Consider the following 10987-nt stretch of genomic DNA (forward strand, 5'->3'; position numbering starts at 1 on the left):
AATATGATTTGGCAATAAAAAAAGACAAAGTAAAAGCACAGATAAAAGTTACAATATGGATAAACCTCAGAAACACTATGATGAAGTCAAAGAAGTCAGATGCTAAAGATCACATATTATGTTATTTCACTAATAGGAAAGACCGAAAGTACATTATTAGTGGCCTAAAGCTTGGGATGGGTATACAGGGTAATTGTGAATGGGTAAGGGGATCTTTTGCGGGTGAGAGAAATGTTGTAAAACTGGATTGAGGTGATGGTTTTCCAACTCTGCAGATTTATTAAAAAATCACTGAATTGTACACTAACCATGAGATAATTTTCTGGTATATAAACTATACTGCAAAAAACTATAAAAAATAATCAGGTCAGTTTCAGCATGTTGAGTTTGAAGTGTTTAAGAGGCCCTAAAAAGGAGAGGTTGAGTAAACAGGGGTGATGGTACCTGAAGCTTAAAAGACAATGCTACACAGGAGGTAGAGATTTTTAAGACTCATCAACACAAAGAATGATTGGAGCCATAGAGCGAGGCAAATAACCCAGAGAAGTGAAGACAGAATCAAGGCCAACTCTAGCACTCAAGGAATCTGAAAGGGAAGAGAAGCCTGTAAAAAAAAAAAGTATATATTCTTTCGATGGGTGTTTCAGGATTCTTGGGATATATTCCCAGCCCTGGACACAGACAACAGTGCAGTGAAGGCCTGGGGCAAGGTTGCGAGGAGCAGGGTGGAGAGGATTAATGGGGGAATGGAGGAGGGGAATCAATAACACTTTCAACAATAATTTTTTTAAAAAAAGAAGTAATAGTAGTAGTAGTTGGAGAAGTAGGAAGAAAGCCCAGAAAAGATAAATGGACAGAATCCAAGAAAATAAGATACTTTGGAGTAGGGATGGAGGCAAGAGGGGCAAAGGTTCCTAAAAAGTCAAGAAAGTGTAAACAGAACCAAAAAGTGGAAGACATGGTAGAAAAAATAGTGCTGGGCACAGCTCCTGGAGGCCCCAAGCTCCAGTGAACAAGGCCACCCCTGCATGGCCCCCAAGGAGAGTGGAGTGTGGAGGAATTGATGAGCCTGCGGTATGCAGCAGGAGATCCGAATTTTCAGCCTGAGGCAATGAGGGCGTACTGAAGGCCAGCAAACAGGCCAAGTTCTGGGAAGGGGACGAGGCGACCCCAGGGTGCAGAAGCTTCCTGGCGGAAGTAGATGGCCAGAACTAGACTCCAGCAGTAGACAGTCAAGGCTCTCGGGGACGCGGTTCCCACCTACTCCTCCAGGCTTCCTTCTCACCATAGAACCCCACGTCATAACAGCCAATGATCCTGCCAAATGGAATTGTTTGCCATTTCCGAAATAGGCTGTTCTCTTTTCACATCTCCTTCCGTCCTCTCACATGGCTTCCTCTGCACGGAATGTTCTAGAAACCAACCTCCCCTTTCCCCCCACACATTCCTGGAACCTAACTCAGTGCTCATCCTACCCGTACTCATTTTCCAGGAGATTCCTGCTCTTGCTCAACATGGATCAAGGTCACATTTGCCTCTGAAGCCCTTCCTACTTGCTCATGCCTGACAGGGAGTGGGCTGTTTCCTTCCTTAGGCCCCCACCAGAGACTAGCGCCATGGCACTGGTAACGCTCGATACATTTCATTTCTTTTCACGTCTGTTTTCTTCTAGGGCTTGGAAAGCATTTTTGCTCTCTGAGTCATACTACCTGACACAGAGTAAGTACTAGATAAGTGTTAGCAGATGCACGCTCCATTCAGCCAGGGCGGTGGCATTGTTTCTTTCCTCCTTTTCTACCTGGAGTCCCCTCAGAAGCTGTCTGTGGCCGGGCTCCTGAGCTCCCCTGCGGGGAAAATAGACGAGGTGGTCTTATTACCAGTGGAAATCAGGCTCTCCCCCTAGAACACGAGGAAAGCAGAGCAAGGACCGACGCACGGGAGTCTGTGGGGTGGCAAGATTTATCTGTGATGCGAAATCAAAGGAGTTCACCTCCTGGGTTCCCAAGGTCCCATCCGTCTGTCCCGCCATGGAAAAAGACCAGCTGTGTTTTCAGCAAGGCCAAAACAGGGCCAGTGTCCAGACTTTCTGTTCCCCATTAAAGCTTAGTCCTCTGGAGCCCACGCCGTCCATCCCAGGCCCTTGTAGCTGCTAGCCCGGCATAGTCTCGTGTTCTCATGCGAGTGACAGAGAGTGCAAACGGGGAGTGTATTACCGGGTGGGCGCACATGTGTGTTGTGCGTGTGTGTGTGTGTGTGTGTGAGAGCGAGCACAAGCGCACTTTGCTGCTGTGTCCAGCCTCCCATCTAGATCCTGAATTTGGAGTTTGCGTGGCCATTGCCACTCAGCTTCTAGAGCCACATGGTTATGGAGAGTAAACCCTTGAGCGCTTGGGCGAGTGGGTTACCAGGTGAGCAAGAGAACTTCGTTATTAGGCTAGGTTTATATTATCTCGGGTTTGGGGAAAAAAACAGGAGCTTTCTCAAGATAACCAATCAACATTCCAAATTTTGTGGGCTTCTGATGGGTCCACCCCCTAGCCAATGATCCCTTTCCCAGGCTAGACTGACAGGCCTCTATGGTCAAGCATCTCACCCTGCACCATTTTGGCTTCTACTGCACCTGCGCTTACCTCCCCCGGCTGCCCCCTGACAACCTGGTATTGGAGGAGGGAAGGGAGGGTCTTAATCCCCTTGGCTGGGGCAATGCTATGATCCCCTGGAGTGTGTGTGAAGCTGTAGCTTCCCGGTGAAGCAAACAGGCTCAGTGTCCAGTTCCCTTTGCTTCCTTCTTACTACGGTAGCCATGGTCAAGGATGTTTTGTCCACACCTAAGGTACAGTTGCCCAGTGTTCCCAAAGTTCTGTGCTATTCTAGGATTGTCAGATAAAACATAACATACCCAGTTAAGTCTGGATTTAAGATAAATAATTACTGTTTTAGCACAAGCATATTCCATGCAATAGTTGAGATTATATACATCCTAAACATGTAGTCATTGTTTACCTGCAATTTAAATTTAACTGGATGTCCTGTATTTCTATCTGCTAAATCTGGCACCGAAGGGAAGTGGTTCCCTCATGCTGAAGTCACTGGCACCCTAAGAAACCCACCTGCTGAGGCTGTGGTGTCACCTTGCTCTGCTTCCTGGGAGCTGGGCAGAGCAAACCAAACACCGCTGGGGGCAGAGCTGTGGGTTGGCTTTGCTGGAGCCAGTCCTCAGCTGGGTGGGTTCGCCCTGTGCTCCTGGCACTACCAGCGTTTCACCCAAGCCTTCAGGCAGTAACTTCTTCAGCAGTTGTGGGTGGGCTCTGCTCCCCTCCACACTCTGATGCAAGTGCATGGGCACGAGGCCAAATGAAAAACCTGAAACACCCAACTGCGTGCTCAGAGCTGTGGCCACTCCACCCCCACGAGGAGCAGGGATCAGGCCATGCAGGCTGAGGCCACCTTAGGGTCCTCGTACTTCCCCAAGAGGCTCTTAGCTGTCCCAGGCAAACAGACTCCGGGCGGACTGCCCCACCTGTCCCCTCACCACAGACTACAAGCGACAGGTGGGGGCGCGACAGCACACACGGGGTAGTGCATCCCATCTCTAGTTTGTTTTTTCGCATTTGAGCTTCCATTAGTGGGAAAATATGAGTCGATTTGTACATTAGGAGTAGGGTCATGCAGAAGGGTTGACAAATGAGAACTTCTCCAGGGGAGAGAGAAGAAAAGGAGGGGGCAGGGGAGAAGGCGTCCCTGTTCTTAGAAGAAACAGTAGTTCTTTCCATCGCTGGGAACAGATCTTGGTGGCCATGGCATAGATTTACAAATTTCTAAAAATCAGACCTAAAGAACTGGATTGGGGTGGGAGGGGTGAAGAGAAGGGGAGACTTTTATACATTCTAGCGTTATGCTAAGACCCTTTCCTGTATCAAGGTATGGGTGTTGTTTGCCCAGGGAAGGCAGAACCTCCCGACAGAGAGGGTTCACCCACCTTTTACTCTGAGTCTGCCCCACTGTTCCCCTGGCAGGATTCATTTTCCAAAAGAAGAGGCCCCACTTTTTTTTTAGCAAAGCTGCTAAACAGTCCTGAAAAGCGCTACAGCTGCTGCGGCCTGAGAAACGACAGGTGCTCCTCTCAGCAACCGCGTGCTCTGCCAAATGCCAAATGCATGCACGTTCCCCTCGGGCTGCTCCGGCTGCTTGCTTGCTCTCTGCCCTTAGTCCTCCCAGGTCTGGCCCGTCCCTCCGAGTCCCTCTCCCATTCAACCCCGCTTTCTTCTCCTCTTGTTAGCCGGCTGGGAACGAAAGCCTGGCTGGCCTCTGACATGCACCTCCAGCTGAGGGGAACCCACTCTGAGTTTTTGGAAACGGGAGATTGTGTTCATTGTATTTCATGGAAAGCCTGCTCTAAAATGTAGATCAGTACATGCATCGCAAAGACGGGGCGGCTCGCAGAAGAGGGGTGGCTGGCTCGTAGGGGAGCTCTACTCTAAGTGATTGAGGAATCTCCGTCCTGTTTCCCATAGTGGCTGCGCTAACTTATGTTCCCTTCCCTTTTCTGCACATGCTCTCCAACACTTGGCATTTCTTATCTCTTTAATAATGGCCGTTCTAACAGGGGGGGTCCGAGAGGGGATAGGGGCTGGGGAAGGGAGCAGTGGATAATGGGGGTCAAATATATGGTAATGGAAGGAAATTGGACTTTGAGTAGTGAGCACACAATAATAAACACAGATCAAATTATAATGTTGTACACCTATTATATAATGCTGTTAACCAATGTTACCCCAATCAATGTAATTTTTTAAAATAGAATTTAAATTTAAATTGTTGAAAAATTTAAAATTTTTATTTAAATTAAAAATGTTAAGTTTAAAAGTTTTAATTTAACATTTAAAAATTTTAAAATTAAAAAAAAATGGCAGCATGGAGGAGTGGGGTAAAGAGCTAGCTTTGTGGCTGTGCCAGTAAAAGCAACTTTACCTGATTGGAGAAAATTTGACTCAAAAGAAATGCGAGGCGAAATGATTGTATTTCCTTTTGTAATTTTGTAATTGGTTGAGAAGATCTAAAAGAGGACTAGGGCGTGGGGTTGATGGGCTCTGACCAGAACACTGGATCGCAGTGATTTCCCTGCTTTTTCAATCAGGCTCCAAGAGGACAGCCCTCTTCCCGGGCTGCAGGGCCCCAGAAACTGAAACAGCAAAGGCGCACCGGATGCCTCCTCTGGAGCAAGGCTAGAGGGAGCTGGAGAGAGACAGAGATGGAAAAGACATAGTCCATGTCCTCTGGGAGTTTACAAGCAAATGAAACATGGACATACAGTGTCAGTGATTATTCCATAATATGATCAGAATGTGGTCCTGGGTCCCTGGGACCCTCGTGGAGGCTTGAAAATTCAAAACTGTTTTTATAATCACACTAAGACATTATATTTTAATTTTCCCCGTTATTCTCTCATGAGTTTTCCAGAGGCTACAGGATGTGTGATAATACACAGCATACTACATGTATGCTTATGTATTCTTGAGTTTTAAAAAATTCTAATATATCAATAGCTAAAACCCACATATGCAAGATTCTTTGAGATCCTCAATAATTTTTAAGATTGTAAAAGGATGCCGAGAATAAAAATTTTGAGAACTGCCAAGAAAATATACCATTATGCAGCATCCTCATTTCTTGTTAATGCATTGTATTGACTAAAAAATTATTTTATCTAATTCTATGAATATTACTTGGTCAGGTGCTTTCGCTATATCCTTATTTTCTAGCATGATAGCTATTAGGTTGTGAAATTATTAATCTCTGTGTGTGTGTGTGTTTAAATGTCTTTTGAGACAGCACAATGTTGGACTTTATTTTTTTAATTCAGCCTACAATCAACAATAGTTGATGCCTTTCTTTTACAATCTATCACCCTGCTGTTTATCTTACTCATTGTTTTTTTTTGTTTGTTTTTTTTTGTTTTTTTTTGTTTTTTTTTTTAATTTTTATTTATTTATTTTTTTGTTACAGATATTTTACCTTTTTACCCCATTGGCACCCCCCACCCCACCCCCCCTCCACCCTGTCCCCGGCTTAGTTGTCCATGTCCATTGGTCATGCATACATGCATATAAGTTCTGTGGTTTATCCCTTCCCACCCCCCCACCCCCCATCCCCTCTTCTGAGGGATGTCAGTCTGTGCCCCACTTCCATGTGTCTGGGTCTACTGTATTCCTCAGACTGTTATGTTCATTATATTCCGTATATAAGTGAGATCATGTGGTATTTGTCCTTCTCTGCTTGGCTTCTTTCACTTAGGATAATACTTTCCAGGTCCCTCCATGTCGTCTCAAAGGATAAGAGATCTTTCTTTCTTACCGCTGCATAGTATTCCATTGTGTATATGTACCACAGCTTTTTGATCCATTCGTCTACTGGTGGACACTTGGGCTGTTTCCAGATCTTAGCTATTGTAAATAGTGCTGCTATGAACATGGGGGTACATATATTCTTCCTGATTGGTGTTTCAGGCTTCCTAGGGTATATTCCCAGCAGTGGGATCACTGGGTCAAATGGAAGTTCAATATTTAATTTTTTGAGGTAGCACCATATTGTTTTCCATAGCGGCTGCACCAGTCTGCATTCCCACCAGCAGTGTATTAGAGTCCCCTTTTCTCCACACCCTCGCCAACACTTGTTGTTTGATGATTTGTTGATGGCAGCCATTCTGACAGGTGTGAGGTGATACCTCATTGTTGTTTTAATTTGCATCTCTCTGATGATTAGTGATGTTGAGCATTTCTTCATATGTCTCTTGGCCATTTGTATGTCCTGTTTGGAGAGGTGTCTATTCAGCTCCTCTGCCCATTTTTTAATTGGGTTCTTTGTCTTCCTTTTGTGGAGTTGTATGAGCACTCTGTATATATTGGAAATTAACCCCTTATCTGATACATCATTGGCAATGATGTTCTCCCATACAGTGGGTTGCCTTTCCATTTTGATGATTGTTTCTTTTGCTGTGCAGAAGCTTTTTAGTTTGATGTAGTCCCATGTGTTCATTTTCTCCTTTATTTCTGTTGCCTTAGGTGATGTATCAGTGAAAATTCTGCTCCGTATGATGTCCGAAATTTTGTTGCCTACATTTTCTTCTACAATTTTTATGGATTCACGGGTCACATTTAAGTCTTTTATCCATTTTGAGTTTATTTTTGTGTATGGTGTAAGTTGATGGTCTAGTTTCATTTTTTTGCATGTAGCTGTCCAGTTTTCCCAACACCATTTATTAAAGAGGCTGTCTTTACTCCACTGTATGCTCTTGCCACCTTTGTCAAATATTAATTGAGCGTATTGCCTTGGGTCCATTTCTGGGCTTTCAGTTCTGTTCCACTGGTCTATATGCCTGTTCTTGTGCCAGTACCAGGCTGTTTTGGTTACAGTCGCTTTGTAGTATAACCTGATATCTGGTATTGTGATCCCTCCAACTTTGTTCTTCTTTTTCAAGATTGCTGTGGCTATTCGGGGTCTTTTTTGGTTCCATATGAACTTTTGAAGTATTTGTTCTAGTTCTATGAAATATGTCGTTGGTATTTTGATGGGTATTGCATTGAATCTATAGATTGCTTTGGGTAGTATGGACATTTTAATTATGTTAATTCTTCCAATCCATGAACAGGGTATGTGCTTCCACTTTTTTATATCTTCCTCTATTTCTTTTTTCAATGACCTGTAGTTTTCTGCAAATAGGTCCTTTACTTTTTTGGTTAAGTTTATTCCTAGGTATCGTAATTTTTTTGGAGCGATGGTAAATGGGATTGTTTTTTCAGTTTCTCTTTCTGTGAGCTCATCATTGATGTACAAGAATGCCGTCGATTTCTTGACGTTAATTTTGTATCCTGCTACTTTGCCAAATTCATTTATTAAGTCTAATAGATTTTTGATGGATTCTTCAGGGTTTTCTATGTATAATATCATGTCATCTGCAAATAATGACAGTTTCACTTCCTCCTTTCCAATTTGGATCCCTTTTATTTTTTCTTCACATCTGATTGCTGTGGCTAAGACTTCCAGTACAATGTTAAATAAGAGTGGCGAAAGTGGACATCCCTGTCTTGTTCCTGTTCTTAATGGAAATGTTTTTAGTTTCTGTCCATTGAGTATGATGTTGGCTGTAGGTCTTTCATATATAGCCTTTATTATGTTGAGATATGATCCCTCTATTCCTACACTGCTGAGCGTTTTTATCAGAAATGGATGCTGGATTTTGTCGAATGCTTTTTCAGCATCTATTGATATGATCATGTGGTTTTTATTCTTCATTTTGTTTATGTGATGTATCACGTTTATTGATTTGCGAATATTGTACCAGCCTTGCATCCCTGGGATGAATCCCACTTGGTCGTGGTGAATAATTTTTTTGATGTATTTCTGGATCCGATTTGCTAGTATTTTGTTCAGGATTTTGGCATCTATGTTCATCAGGGATATTGGCCTGTAGTTTTCTTTCTTCGTAGTGTCTTTTTCTGGTTTTGGAATTAGAATTATGCTGGCCTCATAGAATGTGGTTGGAAGTCTTCCTTCTCCTTGAATTTTTTGAAATAGTTTGAGGAGAATGGGTGTTAGTTCTTTTTTGAATGTTCGGTAAAACTCCCCTGTGAAACCATCTGGGCCTGGGCTTTTGTTTGCTGGGAGAGTCTTGATTACTTCTTCAATTTCCTTAGTTGTTATTGGTCTGTTCAAGTTTTCTATCTCTTCCGGGAATAGTTTTGGGAGACTGTGTGTTTCTACTCATTGTTATCTTTGATTTATTTAAGTGATTTTTCTGTAGTGCACTTTAAAATTTTTTTCTTTTTTGTCAGACAATAAACTTCCCTAGTCTGTCCATCTTTCATTTCAACATCGTCATATTTTCAAACAATTTTTTGCTTCCTATACTTTTATTATTAATAGTATAGTATTAAGAAAATAAACTTGCCCTGGCCGGTTTGACTCAGCAGTTAGAGCGTCAGCCTGTGGACCAGAGGGTTTCCGGTTTGGTTCCCGCTAAGGGCACGTACCTCGGTTGCAGTTTGTCCCCAGCTCCAGTTTGTCCCCAGTTAGGGTTGTGTGGGTGACAGCCAATCGATGTGTCTCTTTCACATCGATGTTTCTCTCTCTCTCTCTCTCTCTCCCCACCCCCATCCTACTCTATCAAAGATAAATGCAAAAAAAATGTCCTTGGGTGAGGATAAAAAAAAGAAAAGAAACTTAAATTTTCTTCCTCTAGAGATGAAAATGGAGTCCAGTCTGTAACATACCTTGGCAGCATAAAGTCATTTATAAAATTATCATGTATTTCTTGCAGTTCTTAGAGTAATATAATTTTCTACTTAAATTTTCTTTATTTTTTTATGTTTTATTCATTTTTTTAGAGAGAGAAGAAGGGAAAGAGAATAGAAACATCAATGTGAGAGAGATACATCCATCAGCTGCCCCCTGGACACCCCCTCTTGGGGATCAAGCCCACAACCCAGGCATGTGCCTTGACTGGGATCGAACTGGGACCTCTCAGTCCATGGATGGCACTTAATCCACTGAGCCACACTGGTCAGGCTATTTTTTTCTTTTTTCATGTTTTGTCCTCCATGGACCTTGAACTCTATCTATCCCTCAGCTGTTCTCAAATCTCCATTGTTTTCTAAAAGTGATCTTTACAGCTGGGGGTCTTTGTTGCAAATTACTTCATCTCCTCTGAGTCTTACATTATTTTCCCATACTCTGAAGTGAAAATCCAGTGAGCATTTCCAGATACTGTACTTAGGGTCATAGCTTGATTTGTGTTAATTTTGTGTGATCCCCCCAATCCCCACCCTCCACTTATAATCCTCCTCCAAAGCCCTGGTACCAATTCTTATCATCGAATTTAAATGGTTTTCATGTCTCTGTTGGTAACTTGCAGAGTTCTGAATTTGCTCTGTGATGGGTAATTTTTATGGTTTGGTTAGCTGGATTTAAATGGAAAAACTTAACAATAATACATCCTAAATTTGTTCTTTGAGGATTGTTCCTTAATGAATTCCTGCTACAGGCACACCAAAGTGGTTATTTCTATAACAAATTCTAAATTACTAAGGGTTTCTCCTCCATGGTCCTTTTACTGTTATCAGATTGATTTTTAGCTGGATGTGGGCTTTTCAGGCCTGTTTTACTTCTATGGGGTAGTCGTTTTTTTCTCCTACACCAACCAGATCTCCTGTTCTAGCAACTTCTCCATGATTCTTGCTCCTCTATAGCATTTACAAGACCAAGTTTAATAGCTTCATGCCTTTTTATTTATTTATTTATTTATTTGGCACCCATTATTTCTTCTTTGTTTGCTATTAAAAGAATAAGTGCACATTTCTTTCAGTTTCCTGAGAGTCTTGCTACCTGGGTTCTAGCTGGCTTGCATTCCTCTTTGATGTTGTAATACAAATTCATTGAACTTGAGTGTGGGGTTTATTGGGTTTGTTTGCTTTTTTATTTTCTGAGATGTGCACTTAATTTTTAAGCTTGTTTTTCGGTTTTGTGCAGTTATTTTTTATTGTTTCTGACTAGGACGTGGGGCTGAGAGTGAGAATTGACTTGAATTTGGCTCTGCTGTTACTGACATTTCCCCAGAAGCCCCACACATGCTTTCTCTCTACCTCCAACAGACACTTTAGTCAGGCTGTTGAAAAGTGATATAAATGGTCTTAAGAGGAAGATGGGCGCAGGGCAATGATGCTCAGGAATCCAGTCATGAGCTGGGCCACCTGTAAGCCTCTTCTTGCTCAATGAAATAGAATAAATATTTTCATTGTGAAATTTGCTACACAGGCTGTCAGGACCTCACCATAGCCAATCAGTGCTTTGCAGGGAAATTGGCTGAAAGTACTTCAGTCTCCCCATCCCTGGTGTCACAATTCAGAGGCTGCTGCCTGCCGAGGAGGTTGCAGAAAGTCGTGGACGTTCACTCTGTGTGCCCTATAGGGTCTTCATGCCAGATCCGTGTCTC

Source organism: Molossus molossus, unplaced genomic scaffold (assembly GCF_014108415.1).
Source record: "Molossus molossus isolate mMolMol1 unplaced genomic scaffold, mMolMol1.p scaffold_m16_p_20, whole genome shotgun sequence".
NCBI classification, from domain to species: domain Eukaryota; kingdom Metazoa; phylum Chordata; class Mammalia; order Chiroptera; family Molossidae; genus Molossus; species Molossus molossus.